This window comes from Schistocerca cancellata, chromosome 1, assembly GCF_023864275.1.
Source record: "Schistocerca cancellata isolate TAMUIC-IGC-003103 chromosome 1, iqSchCanc2.1, whole genome shotgun sequence".
Taxonomy (NCBI): domain Eukaryota; kingdom Metazoa; phylum Arthropoda; class Insecta; order Orthoptera; family Acrididae; genus Schistocerca; species Schistocerca cancellata.
This window is the reverse complement of record NC_064626.1, coordinates 1,144,267,264-1,144,282,779: the sequence shown is the minus strand read 5'-3', so window position 1 is coordinate 1,144,282,779 and position 15,516 is coordinate 1,144,267,264. Positions and strand designations below refer to the sequence as shown.

Below are 15,516 nucleotides of genomic sequence, written 5' to 3'. Positions count from 1 at the left end.
TTTCGGAGGTGTCGGTCGATCCTCGACAACCTCGCTCTCCTGGAAGCGGAAAGGACTTCTACGCAGAAACCACCTCATAAGTATCCCCTTCCATCTTGAGAGGGCCTGGAAGCATCACATCTTGGGACAGCTTCAGAAATGAGGCTTCCAAGAACAACTACTAAAATTCATACAGTCCTTCCTTTACAGACAATATTTGCGTTATTGAGTAGGTGATGCTCATGCTGAGCGATTCGTGCAAGAGAATGGTGTCCTTCCAGGGATCTGTTTTAAGTGTGACTCCGTTTGCTATTGCCATCAGTGGCATTACATCCCCGATTAAGTCTCCCTTTCGATGTTCATTGTTCGTGGATGACTTTGCCCCATTTTTCTGCTCCTCCAACCCCGCGACCACCACTCGTCAGTTGCAATCAACGATATGACTGTTGGAGGACTGGGTAGATACCATAGGTTTTAAATTTTCCTCAGGGAAAAGGTTAGTAATTTTTTAATTACTAGTGTATCTACTAGTGTGTAATTACTAGTGTGTGTATGGTATCTTGCGAATGAACAATCATTACTGCCCATAGTGAGTAAGTATATATCCAGCACACATCAGATACAACACGTCAGTAGCAATTTTGACCGTTCCTCTCGCTCTTGTAACCTGCCTGTTCTTAAGATGTGGTACACTATTCTCGATATTAAAAGTTGAGTGACGTTTTGGGTTTCATATTTGATAAGCGACTGACATGGTTACCCAATTTGAAGAATAATAAGACGGAATGTTTAAAGACAATAAATATTTCAAAACGCCCCACCCACAGGCGCGGGGACCAGACCGAATATGTCTGCTCCAGTTTTACGAGGTGTCTGTGCGATCTCGCCTTGACTATGGATACATGGTTCATGGCTCAGCTAGGCCATCTTATCTGAAGACCATCGATGCTGTTCACCGTATAGGGATTAGACTGATGACAGGAGGATATAGGACCAGTCCGATTTCCACCCTCTTTGTTGTCATCCAATGGCAGTTCCTCATGAAGGGTCATGTATGCAGCCTGCCCGCTGGTATCCGGTATTCCGTACCGTTACTCGCCATCCAGTGGAACGACTGTTCAGAAACAGGCCGCGAGCAACAAAGCCATTCGGGATTTTCGTGTGGCAGGACTTAGTGCCTCTTAATCCGGATCATATTTCTGTGCGTTCATCGAGGTTAGAGTTTTTCGCCGGCCTGGTTAATAAGGAGACCTAGAATTACCTTAGATCTACCAGTATCCAAAAATAATTGTACTTCAGGTTATGTTTTCAAATCGATGTTTTACAGAATTTTGTGCTGTCACTCCGACTCTACGATCGTTTACACTGTTGAGTCTAAGCAGGATAATTCCATAGCCTGTGCCCCGGGTTCCCGGGTTCGATTCCCGGCGGGGTCAGGGATTTTCTCTGCCTCGTGATGACTGGGTGTTGTGTGATGTCCTTAGGTTAGTTACGTTTAAGTAGTTCTAAGTTCTAGGAGACTGATGACCATAGATGTTAAGTCCCATAGTGCTCAGAGCCATTTGAACCATAGCCTGTGCTGTGTTATTTCCAGAATGTGTTCTCAAGATTCGGTTACATGGTGCATTCACAGTGCGTGACACTGAGTTATATGCGATCTTCAAGGCACTGGAGAAGGTGCCGTGTCTTCCTGCTACCAAATTCCTCATCTGCACCGACTCCCTAAGCGCTCCTAAGGCTATTGATGACAAATATCCAGTCGAAAAGTGTCCTCAGCTGACCTAAGGTACCCTTTTCAAGTTAACAGAGGCAAGAAAAGGATGTGTCATTCTGCGAGGCACATGGGCATTGGCAGTAATGAACCAACGGATGACGCAGCTAAGAATGCCTGCTTGGAAAAAAAAATCCGAATTTTCTACCTCTGTAGATGCAGTTACCTTAAAACATGTACGTTTGAAGTAACGATTGAAATTACATAACTTACAGTAGCCTGCAACACATTTGTTGGAATGGGAATGGCATGCTAACGTGTATTTTATCTCCTCGCTTATGCGCTTTGCCCTATTCTAAACTTTTCTGACTGCGAGAATGTAAACTGTCAATAACTTTAAACCAAACTGAAACTGCATGAATTTACGAAACATGAACTAAATCTGATGCAACATTATAGACTGGAAATTGGCTCTGGTAATAAAATTAAAGTTGTTCAATTTGAAAATAACGGTCCTTGTGCTTAATGAATGCTATCACTGAAATAATAAAATTTCTTACCTTTGTTTGCGCAATGATAACGCTTTTCGCACTGCTCTCTGTTAGTACTTTAAGTTGTACAGTTAGCATACAGCTATTGTGCAAGGCTGCTGCTTAGCATACATTTTATTTAAATCAAATACGAGAGAGACAATAACTTCCTGAGAAAAATAGTTAATCAGTGGCTCTGGGAACTCGTATTGACTTGTAGTAAGTAACAATATGCTACTAACTTTAAAACTTGTATTTTGACTCTCTGAAAATCAATAATGATCAGAATTAACACTCATTAAACTGGTTATACATTAACAATGATTAGCTTCACAAAGTCGTTGGATGTGAGTACTATACATGTCTAAATCACCACTTATGAATACGTGCATTCGATTGGCAACAAGACAACTCTCTTTACCTTAATATTTCCAGTATGGTATGTTGCGAATAAACAATCATTACTGCCCATAGCCAGTAAGTATAAAGTGTGGTCCATTGATCGTGACCGGGTCAAATATCTCACGAAATAAGCGTCAAACGAAAAAACTATAAAGAACGAAACTTGTATAGCTTGAAGGGGGAAACCAATGGCGTCATGGTTGGCCCGTCAGATGGCGCTGCCATGGGTCAAACGGATATCAACTGCGTTTTTTAAATAGGAACTCCCATTTTTATTACATATTCGTGTAGTACGTAAAGAAATATGAATGTTTTAGTTGGACCACTATTTTCGCGTTGCGATAGATGGCTCTGTTATAGTCACAAACATATGGCTCACAATTTTTGACGAACAGTTGGTAACAGGTAGGTTTTTTAAATTAAAACACGGAACGTAGTTGCGTTTGAACATTTTATTTCGGTTGTTCCAATGTGATACATGTACCTTTGTGAACTTATCATTTCTGAGAACGCATGCTGTTACAGCGTGATTACCTGTAAATACCACATCCATGCAATAAATGTCGGTCAACCTCAATACTTTTGGCAATACGTGTAACGACATTCCTCTCAACAGCGAGTAGTTCGCCTTCCGTAATTTTCGCACATGCATTTACAGACGCATGTTGTCAGGCGTTGTCGGTGGATCACGATAGCACATATCCTTCAACTTGTCCCAGAGAAAGAAATCAGGGGACGTCAGATCCGGTGAACGTGCGGGCCATGGTATGGTGCTTCGACGGCCAATCCACCTGTCATAAAATGTGCAATTCAATATCGCATCAACAGCACGCGAGCTATGTGCCGGACATCCATCATGTTGGAAGTACATCGCCATTCTGTCATGCAGTGAAACATCTTACAGTAACGTCGGTAGAACATTACGTAGGAAATCAGCATACATTGCACCATTTAGTTGCCATCGATAAAATGGGGGCCAATTATCCTTCCTCCGACAATGCCACACCATACACTAACCCGCCAAGGTCGCTGATGTTCCACTTGTCGCGGCCATCGTAGATTTTCCGTTGCCCAATAGTGCATATTATGCCGTGCAATTCCTGGTGCATAGAAAAATGGTAAGGGTGCAATCGATGTTGATGTAGCGTTCTCAGCGCCGACGTTTTAGAGATTCCCCATTCTCGCGCAGTTTGTGTGCTACTGATGTGCGGATTAGCCACGACAGCAGCTAAAACACCTACTTGGGCATCATCATTTGGTTGACGTTTCACATGTGGTTGAACATTTCGTGTTTCCTTAAATAATGTAACTATCCGGCGAACGGTCCGGACACTTGGATGATGTCGTCCAGGATACCGAGAAGCATACACAGCACACGCCCGTTGGGCATTATGATCACAATAGCCATACATCAACACGATATCGACCTTTTCCGCAACTGGTAAACGGTCCATTTTAACACGGGTAATGAATCACGAAGCAAATACCGTCCGCACTGGCGGAATGTTACGTGATACCACGTATTTAAACGTTTGTGACTTTTACAGCTCCGTCTATCACAAAGCGAAAAATGTGGTCCAACTAAAACATTCAAATTTCTTTAAGTACTACACGAATATGTAATAAAAAATGGGGGTTCCTATTTAAAAAAAAAACACAGTTGATATCCATTTGACCTATGGCAGCGCCATCTAGCGGGCCAACCATAGCGCCATCTGGTTTCCCCCTTGAAGCTAGACAAGTTTAGTTCTTTGTAGTTTTTCGTTTGATCCTTATTTTGTGAGATATTTGGCCCGGTCACTATCAATGGACCACCCTGTATATCCAGCACCATGTCATAAGATACGATCTGTGAGGCAATGATCTTTGGTCTCAACATTCCTGAAACGGACTGGTCTGCCCAGAGTCTCGACCTGAATCCAATGGGACACCTTTGGGAGGAGTTATAACTCGACTTGGCTCCAGACCCCAGCGTCCACTATCACTATCTTCTCTGGTTTCAGCTGTTGCGGAATAGTGGACTGAAATTCCTTCACAGACATTCGAATACCTCACTGACAATATCTCCAACAGAGCTAAAGCCGCTGTAAAGGCGAAGGTCCGACACAACCCATATTAATGTCCACAGATAGGTGACCGGACACTTTTAATTCGGTAGAGTATACCAAAATTCGCATTGTGGATCCCAGTAAACGCAGTCTGATTTGAAAAATTCTTTATTGACTTCGTAGAACTTTCGCATGCGCAACACTGATTTTGTGGATCACTTCTAAGTAGCACAGATTAAATATTAAGTACATACTCTGCCTGAGCAAACACTAAACGCGTAAGGATCTTTGCCTTACAGGCTGGGTTTGTGCAGGGCAAATGTGCTTGCCATCTGATATATTTATCACTTCAAAAACTAATAAACAGCGAGTTTCGTCAGTGGATCTGAAATTAATCAAATTACTGCTCCAAGCTGCAACTCAAGAACCGCCTCATGTCGTCCTTACATGATTGCTGAAAAATACTAAGAAAGATTTCTGGCGCAGGGATTTTAAAGCTAGATGAATAACTTTCTTTCGGCACAAACCACAAGGGAAAATGGCACCATGTGGCCACCTAGTGTCACTGAGAATGGAAAAAGCTACATGGCTGTACCCTCGGACAAAAGAAATCTTCCAGTGCAATAAGTACTTGTGTGTAGAGAGAATGTGATAAATTAGTGCCATAATGTTCAAAATAATTAAACACAATTGGTAACTTCCTATAACACCTCTTGATGTCAGTTGTCGCGACCTTTTAAGTGTATCGGTCAAATAACTCACTTCAGTATACACGGAGATGACAAAAGTCATGGGGTATCTCCTAAAATCGGGTCGGACCTCGTTTTGCCCGGTGCAGGGCAGCAGTTCGGCGTGGCATGGACTGAACAAGTCGTTGGGAGTCCCCTGCAGAAATACTGAGTCATGATGATGATGATTATTAGTGTTTTAGGGCGCACAACAGCGAGGTTATCAGCGCCCGTTCCCAAAAGTTCAATTCAGAGCCGAATTGTGAGAGAATTGGTATTGTTTAAATTGCAAGATTGGACACAGCACATCAAAACAGGGAGATAAAACTAAAAATAAAGTAGCAGTACAAACAGGTAAAAACAATTAACGGTGGCTGAGTGACCACTTACAAATAATGGGTGACCAAACCACTGGACAGCACATTAAGACTTCAATCCCAATATTTTGGGAAGAAGGCCAGACATCACACAAAAACGTAAAACTCTAGCGACACTCGCCTCATTATTAGTTAAAAGAGAGGGTAGGTCTGGTGGGAAACTGAAATCTTCCCTCAAACCCGCATATAAAACACACTCAGTTAAAATATGTCGTATCGACAGCTGTGTCCCACATGTCTGACATGTTGGTGGCTCCTCACGACGTAACAGAAAACCATGTGTCAAAGGACAATGTCCTATTCTAAGCCGTGTAAGGGCTACTTCCTCAGCGCGTCGCTGTCGGAAGGAGGTGAGCCACGGTCGGACAGAATCCTTCACCGCTCGCAACTTATTATCCCTCACGTCCAGCCACTGAGCCTCCCACCAACGCATGACCTTCCGAGTCACGAAAGACGTAATGGCCTGCAGGGGGACGGAACAGCGAGCAGGATGTGGGATGGAGCAAGCCTCCTTGGCAGCCGCATCTGCAAGTTCATTTCCAGGAATCCCTATGTGCCCTGGAACCCAGCAGAAAATTACATCCTTACCCTGCTGTTGCAAGAGCAAGAGTGCGTCCTGCACCTCTTGGACCATCTGATCTGCTGGGTACATCTGTTCAAGAGCGTGTAGAGCACTTTGGGAATCGGATCAGATGATGAATTTCGTGCAACGATGTCGGCACATTTGCTCTAATGCTTGCAGAATGGCAAACAGTTCTGCATAGTAAACTGAGAACTGCTCTGGGAGCCCTATCCGATGGACAGTATCGGGAAACACAGCAGAGCAGCCCATAAAATCCCCCTGTTTAGACCCATCCGTGTAAACAGTAATAAAATCTGAATGGCGTTCTAAAATCTCAGTAAGTTTAATTTTAAAAAGGTGGTCCGGGGTACAATACTTCCTGTAAGCAACCAGATCAAGAAGTAATCTTGGCCTTTGTTGAGTCATGCTCCCTCTATAGCCAGCGGTAATTGCGAAAGTTTTGCCGCTGCAGGAATCTGTGCACTAACTGACCAATGCATGCTCAGTGGCATTCGCTTTGGGCGATCTGGACAGCTAAATCATTCGCTCGAACTGTCCAGAACGTTCTTCAAGCCAATCGCGAACAATTTTGGCCCAGTGACTTGGCGCATTATCACCCATAAAAATTACATCGTTGTTTGGGGACAAATGGTCTCCAAGTACCCGAAAATAACTATTTACAGTCAATGATTGGTTCAATTGGACCAGAGGACCAGGCCCATTCCACGTAACCACAGCCCACGCCAGTATGGACCCACCAACAGCTTGCAACAGTGCCTTGTTCGCTACTTTGGTCCATGGCTTCGTGGGATCTGCGCCACATTCGAACCCTACCATCTCACCAACTGAAATCGGGTCTCATCTGACCAGACCACAGTTTCCCTGCCGTCTAGGGTCCAACCAACATGGTCACGAGCCCAGGAGACGCGCTGCAGACGATGTCGTGCTGCTAGCAAAGGCACTCGCGTCGGTCGTCTGCTGACAGAGCCCATTAACGCCAGATTTCACCGCACTGTCCTAACGGATACGTTCGTCGTACGTCCGACATAGATTTCTGTGGTTATTTCACGCAGTGTAGCTTGTCTGTTAGCACTGACAACTTTACGCAAGCGCCACTGCTATCTACAGTGAGAGGTTGTAGTGTAACGACGCAAGTTTTGTATAAATGATTTTCTTTTGACATATGACTTCGTCACCTACGTCAGTTACAACACACTTCAAAATTATTTAAATTCTTTTTAAATTGTCTCTGAATGGTTCTTGAACGAAACTATAAAACATCATCATTTGAGTCGTATGCGCAGAATTACGTCACTCAGTCCAATTTGTTTGTGCAAATTTTTTTCCAATTTAGATGTCGTTCTGTGTTCACATATCTTAATCTCACCCAGCCAGTCTATTGTTTTCAACATATGATCCATAAATAATATGAACAACAGTGGAGACAGGTTGCAGCCTTGTCTTACCCCTGAAACTACTGTGAACCATGAACTCAATTTACCGTCAACTCTAATAGCCAGGCAGCAGTTAGAGTTGACGGTAAATTGAGTTCATGGTTCAGAGTAGTTTCAGGGGTAAGACAAGGCTGCAACATGTCTCCACTGTTGTTCATATTATTTACGGATCATAAGTTGAAAACAATAGACTGCCTGGGTGAGATTAAGATATGTGAACACAAAATAAGCAGTCTTGCATATGCGGATGACTTAGTTGTGATGGCAGATTCGATTGAAAGTTTGCAAAGTAATATTTCAGAGCTAGATCAGAAATGTAAGGACTATGGTATGAAGATTAGCATCTCCAAAACGAAAGTAATGTCAGTGGGAAAGAGATATAAACGGATTGAGTGCCAAATAGGAGGAACAAAGTTAGAACAGGTGGACGGTTTCAAGTACTTAGGATGCATATTCTCACACGATGGCAACATAGTGAAAGAACTGGAAGCGAGGTGTAGCAAAGCTAATGCAGTGAGCGCTCAGCTACGAACTACTCTCTTCTGCAAGAAGGAAGTCAGTACCAAGACTAAGTTATCTGTGCACCGTTCAATCTTTCGACCAACTTTGTTGTATGGGAGCGAGAGCTGGGTGGATTCAGGTTACCTTATCAACAAGGTTGAGGTTACGGATATGAAAGTAGCTAGGATGATTGAAGGTACTAGTAGATGGGAACAATGGCAGGAGGGTGTCCACAATGAGGAAATCAAAGAAAAACTGGGAATGAACTCTATAGATGTAGCAGTCAGGGCGAACAGGCTTAGATGGTGGGGTCATGTTACACGCATGGGAGAAGCAAGGTTACCCAAGGGACTCATTGATTCAGCAGTAGAGGGTAGGAGGAGTCGGGGCAGACCGAGGAGAAGGTACCTGGATTCGGTTAAGAATGATTTTGAAGTAATAGGCTTAACATCAGAAGAGGGACCAATGTTAGCACTGAATAGGGGATCATGGAGGAACTGTATAAGGGGGGCTATGCTCCAGACTGAACGCTGAAAGGCATAATCAGTCTTAAATTATGATGATGATGATGATGATGAGATGTCGTTTTGTTTCTTCTCAGAAATTATATTAATGCAAGTTATCTGATTTAACAAATATTAGAACCACATTGAATAAACTTTCCAGATTCAAACTCGCGATGCACGTTGTCACAATTAATAATCTTGTCAAACAAATTAGTAATTCATTAACATAATTCTTCATAAATAAATTCTCGGAACACGTATTTCAACTTTAGTAGTATCCACTAGTTTATTATCTTCCTACATATAGACGTGAACCTGAGCCTTGACAAGATAGGAGTGACCATTTACAACATGATTAAACTTTTTATGACATCATTGTTGTAGAAACATTACAAATTCTTATTTTTCCAGTTTTTAGAAGCACGACGCAACAACTCGGTTTCAGGATCTTCTGTTGCAATTTGGCTGTCGACCCGCGACGCATAGTGGCCAGCAAACTTCTCTCTGGTCCCGGCAGTGAAGATGCTGTGTCCGTTCGTTGCGCCGCCCTCTCCGTACATGAAACATAAAAAATTAAATACAAAACTTTAGACAATTCACAACTATTACAAATATTACAAAAATACATAAAAAACACTAAATTAACTTATATTCACCTGCAAACTGGGCTGACACTGGTGGATGGGTGACGCTTCAATTTCGCGTCCCACTACAAGGTAATACCTGAAAGTTCGTATTCACGGTTCACTTTTGACACAGTGGGTCTCAGACTACCGAATTTCCCAACCATTTCCGCAATCTAATATCCCATACGTCTAGTTCCAGCTACCATTCCGTGTTCAGAGTCTGTTAATTCTCATCGTGCGGCCATAATCACGCCTGAAATCTTTTCACATGAATCACTTAAGTACAAAGGACAGCTCCGCCAGTGCATTGCCCTTTTATACCTTGTGTAAACAATACTACCGCCATCTGTACATGTCGCTATCCCATGACTTGTCCCTTCAGTGTAAAACGCCCTCACTTGTTGCACGTGAAAGTTTATTTTTGGCACGCCAATGGGACTTTGAAGTCGTTAGGGCTTTAGAAGTTCCAAAAATTTGGCTGTAATGCTATCTTGTCGTTTTAACGAAGAATGCAGATGCTTTGTTTGTTATGAGACGCAATCCTCCGCTTCTCGGATCTAGAGTGGCTACTTTGGCATTTACTCGAAACGTTTCTTCTTCCCACAAAAAGGAGGTGATTTTTGACATTATTTCTCTCGCGATACTTTTTGGTGTGAGAAAAATTTGTGCAGTATAACACGCTTTAGAAAGTATCCGTGGCAGTCTCTTGGGTATCAAGAAGCTAGCACAAGACGGAGTAGCATGGGGAGCTGCATCTAATCAGTCTTCGTACTGAAGACCACAGCAACAACAGAAAGTCTTCACGAGCTTTTGTATTTTACTCCCTGCATATTTACTCCCTGCACCTGATTCATGTAACGTCGTAAATTTTCTGTTATGGCTGCGTGTGCTTTCTCTTATGCTTGTTTCCTGGTCTTTCTTATCTTGCATGGGTCATGGCACCCAATGATGGTATCTCACCGACAGTTAACGAATTCACTTTTGAAATAATATACACTTTTAAATATTTGGGAAGTATTTTTAGCCAACAGAATGCAATAGAAATTTGGAAATTGAGATTAACACAAGAATCGCAGCGGCAAATTGGGCATACACTGACCAGCCAGAGCATTAGGACCACCAACCTAATAGCCGCCGTGTGCACCTTCGGCCCTGATAACAGCGCCGACGCGTCACGGCATGGAAGCAGTGACGCCTTGGTAGATCGCTCGAGGGAGCTGAACTACATCTGCACACCCAAGTCACCCCCGTAAATTCCGGGGAGGGGGGCGGGGCGATGAGCTCTGACAGATCTACTTGAGAGACTGTCTACACTACGCCCGTCCATCCTCTGCTGGAGTATTGCTGCCCAATGTGGTATCCTCACCAAAAACGATTAATGGGAGCCATAGAAAAAGTTCGAAGAAATTCTAAATCACAAAATTAGTAATTTTATATTATTATTATTATGTGCGATTGGACCCATACGGATCACGCAAAGCTTTTCCGATTCAATTTTTTAATTCTCCAAACTTCTCTCATTCTTTCCCCATGAATTCTCTTTCTTTCCTCTGTCCATTTTGTCCCCTGTCTCTTGCAAACTTCATTCTCGGGTTGTACTTTCCAACTATTGATTTTTTGCCTGTATACATTTCTGTTTATAACTTCTGAAGAATTTATTTGTGCATTTGCCAGATCTGTTTTGGTTTCTTTCATCCAGGGTATGGTTTTCAATTTTTCAATGTATATTAAAATTTTGTGGGAGAGTCTGGGTGTTGGGAGTCTGTGGATATGACCGTAAAATTTTAGTCTTCTTTTCCGGATGTCTGCGGCGAGGTTAGATAATTTTTCTGTAGTTTTCCGAGACTGTAACCTGTATCCATCTTCAGTTCTTTTTGGGCCAAGAATCTTTCTGATAATTTTGCGTTCCTCTTTCAGGATGCCTTCCAGGTCGCCTTTTCTATGGAGTGTGAGTGTTTCGCTGGCATATAGTGCTTCGAGCTTGATTACTGTATTGTAGTGTCGTATTTTTGAGTGAATGGAGAGACACTTTTTATTGTAGATGTTGTGGGTTTTCCAGTATGCTCTTTTCAGTTTTTGCAGTCGAACTTTTTGTGCAGTTTTCTCTCCCCCTGTGGGTTCTAGGACCTCGCCTAAGTATTTAAAGAATGGAACTCTCTCAATTTGTCCATATTTTGTAGTCAGTTTTTGAGTTTCAAATTTTGAGCACATGAATTTGGTTTTTTGGAAGGAAATTTGTAGCCCAACTTTTTCGGCGCATTCTTTGAGAATGTCTATCTGTTTAATTGCTGTGGTCTCGTTTTCTGCTAGAATGGCCACGTCATCTGCAAATGCCAAGCATGAAATTTTAATACCATCTTTCGATCTTCCTAGTTGTATAGGCTTCCAGTAATTTTGATTCTTCAGTTCTTTTTCCCATTCTCGGATGACTTTGTCTAAGACAAGGTTGAAGAGGAGTGGAGACAAGCCGTCACCTTGTCTGACGCCGGTTTTGATCAGGAAGGGCTCTGATATTTCACCCAGGAATTTTATCTTAGAAGTTGTGTTTGTGATCGTTTCTTTGATAAGGTTTAGGGTTTTCGGATCGAGTCCTAGCTCCTCAAGGATAATAAAGAGAGATTGCCTATCGATTGAATCATAAGCCTTTGCGAAATCAACAAAGGAACAAATGATCGGACTGTTTCTGACTGCTTTGTAGTTTAGTGTTGTCTTCAAATTGAAAATTTGTTCTGCACAGGATCGGTGAGGGCGAAAGCCAGCTTGGTATTCACCAATACTGTGTTCGAGTTGTTCTTGTGTTCGTTGAAGAAGACAAGCTGAGAGGATTTTATAAGTGACTTGGAGAAGGGAGATTCCTCGATAGTTGTTTATATCTGCCATGTCTCCCTTTTTATGCAGTGGATGAATTAGGGCGCATTTCCAATCTTCTGGTAGTTTTTCTGTCTGCCAAATGTCTGTGATGATTTGAGTGAGTTCTTTGAGGGAATTTGGTCCAAGATTTTTAAGTAGTTCTGCAGTGATATTATCTTCTCCGGATGCCTTGTTGTTTTTCAGTCTATGAATATGTCTTTGGATCTCCTCTAGTGTAGGTGGTGGGGATTCTGGATTTGTGTAGACAGCAGTTTCTTGAGGGAATCTTGAAGAAGGTTCAGGGCAATTGAGGAGTCCGGAAAAGTATCTCGCCAGCTCCTCACAATTTTCCCGATTTGTGAGCGCTAGTTTTCCATCTGGTTTTCTGAAACATAGATTTCGTGAGCCGTATCCATTAATTTTATATATATATATTCAAATAATTAATACGGCCCGATGAGGTCCAGGCGTGAGCGAGTGTGCCGGGGCTTACCCCAGTTCACTACTACCAGTCCCACGTCATCGTAACGAACCTGTGAGTAGCATATAACAGATTGCACCATAATCTAAGAGTGAAATTAAAAATTAAAATAACTTTTCCACACTTTGTCAGTGTATGCTTAGGTACATTAACACTTTAAAGTCTGCATGTACTGTGCCTCAGATGACGTCAGAGCTGGGCAGACTTGAATGCATTTTCAGTGAGAGTGGGTCGCGTGGTTTAGGGCGCCATGTCACAGATTGCGCGACCGCTCCCGCCGGAGGTTCTTAGCATAAGTTAGTTTAAGTCATGGAGGTAAGAATAGAGGGAGACGCCGTGACGTCACAGCTGCGAAGCTATGTGAAGCCGAGGGTAGCCATCTCAATCCGACCAAAACATTGCTGCTGTCAGCTTGTGTGCATAGGCTTGTCGCTCGCTTTTGGAAGGATTTTGCGCTATTATGGTGACTTGTGTGGTGTTCGGATGTACGAATCGTTCTGATTGTGATGCGAAATCGAAGGGAATAACATTTCATGTGTAAGTTGTCTCGTTAAGTGTGATTTTACAATTTCATTGTGAACGAACGTGTGCTACATCTGTACTTGTACTATAGCGTATTTTTCACCTGTATGATTTTAGATTTCCTTAAAATGAAAGCCGGAAAGCTCTGTGGGAGAATGCCGTGAGGAGCAAGAATTGTCGTGCGTCTAAATGGAGCTCTGTATGTTCTCAGCATTTTCGAGAAGAGGACATAGACCGAACTTCACTTTCAACAGTAAGGCTGCGTGAAAATGCTGTACCATCAGTTTTCCCTACACACCCAAACCATTTGCAAAAGGTTTGTTAATTCAAAGAATTAAATTCTTAGTTTTTAAGTTCACGTTTCAGTATAATACGTACGTATCGTCGATAATCGAAGTGTTCAGTAACTCACTTTGTCTTCATCATGTACCAAATTAAAAGCTAACACTACATTAACTGGCGTAAAGTATAGGCCTATACAGGACACTATGTAGATTTGCCATTCTATGTACCGTATTTCAGTAAATATTGGTGGTAATGAACAGTGTTTCCCAGTAGTGTAACGTAACTGAAATGTTCCAGTACGTATTACAAACAAAATGTATTTATGGGGCTTTGGAGGGAGGGTATAGCTGACTTAGTTTTCAGTTACTATTATTTAGTTTGTGATACACGTTTATTACTGAATTAACAAAATTGTATCGTTTACATTGAAGACTAGCTATTCGTAATATTACATTAAAAACTATTATTAATCAGAAGAAACGCGGAATTTCGCCTTTACGAGATTTTATTTTAAACAAAAACTTTGAAACAACCAATCTGATGACGTTACATGCGTATATGGTGCAATGAGCGACTGTAATACACGCAGCGCTATAGCACACTGGCAATGTTTTGGTCAGAGTGTCATGGCAGCAACCCCCCCCCCCCCCTCCCCCATGGCTTCAAAACGTAGTACGGCTGGGATACGTAGCGCCATCTCCCCTTATTCTTACCTCCATGGTTTAAGTAGTGTGTAAGTCTAGGGACCGATGACCTCAGCAGTTTGGTCCCTTAGGATTTCACACACACACACACACACACACACACACACACACCCCGACAGTAAAAATGGAAAGTGAACTAGTGAGGACTGTATACCGTTTTGGATCGCTTAGATTTCATGGAAGTAGCTGCTTGTGTGCTGGCCATAATGTTGACAAAACCGCTTGGCAAGTGGCCAGATTGTTTTCTACTTTGAACGTGAACTGTCAACTTTTGGTGGTTATAAGTCAGGACGATAGATCATTTTACTCTGAAGTTCCCTTGGAGGTCGCCTCTGAACCGTTAAGAGAACTGTTTCTGACGGGGGATATTATTATTGTTATTATTATTATTGTTATTATTAGGGATACTTCTGCTTATAGTCATAGTTCCTGATTCTGCCGAGCTGCCGAGTAAATAGCAAGTAGGAACATTTTATTTCAGTGAGAACAAAGTGGAATGTGGACTTGCAGACAGCAATTTACGATCAATATGTCCTCCATCGCTTTCTGGCTGAACGCAAAAATAGTTTTCGGGCTCTTGTAAGCGGCGAAGGTACGTGTAAAGCACGCACAGACAATTTAAGTGTGATTTTGCAATGAACAATCTTTGCCGTTTGCAGGCAAGTGCTCTATCGCAGGTGCTCTTCGCAATATCCTTTCTTGCAGGAGTGCTAATCTTGCAAGATTCGCAGGAGATGTGAAAGGTAGGAGATGACGTACTGGCGGAAGTAAAGCTGTGAGGACGGCTCGTGAATCGTGCTTGGGTAGCACAGTCGATAGAGCACTTGCCCGCGAAAGGCAAAGGTCCCAGGTTCGAGTCCCAGTTTTAACCTGCCAGGAAGTTTCATATCAGCAGAGACTCCGCTACAGTGTGAAACATTGATTCCGGTCTGAAATTGGTCGTTTGAACCGTCTACCGGGCATTTACGTGTGAATTGCAGAGTTGTGACGTAGCTGTTGACGTAGACCAGGGGTAGGCAACCATAAAGCCTTGATGATTGTTGTGGCGTAGCAAAACAGCCACGCCACTCTGAGGTAGCCGAAAGGCACGCGTACACACACGCCGGCTGGCGTGAATTCTGGAACAGGATACCTAATTAATGCTATAAGAAAAGTATGCAGCTCCTTGAATACTTAACTTTAATTCATCCTTGTGGTACATCGTTCTTGACGATACAAATGAGTCTATCTCCAGATACGGTTAATTACAA

At 42.6% G+C, this 15,516-nt stretch overlaps 1 protein-coding gene across 1 annotated transcript in view; it reads left to right on the top strand.

The window, feature by feature from the left end:
- Positions 1-15,516, top strand: part of LOC126135429 (uncharacterized) — a 186,417-nt gene that overhangs the window by 74,374 nt on the left and 96,527 nt on the right. The window lies entirely within an intron of this gene.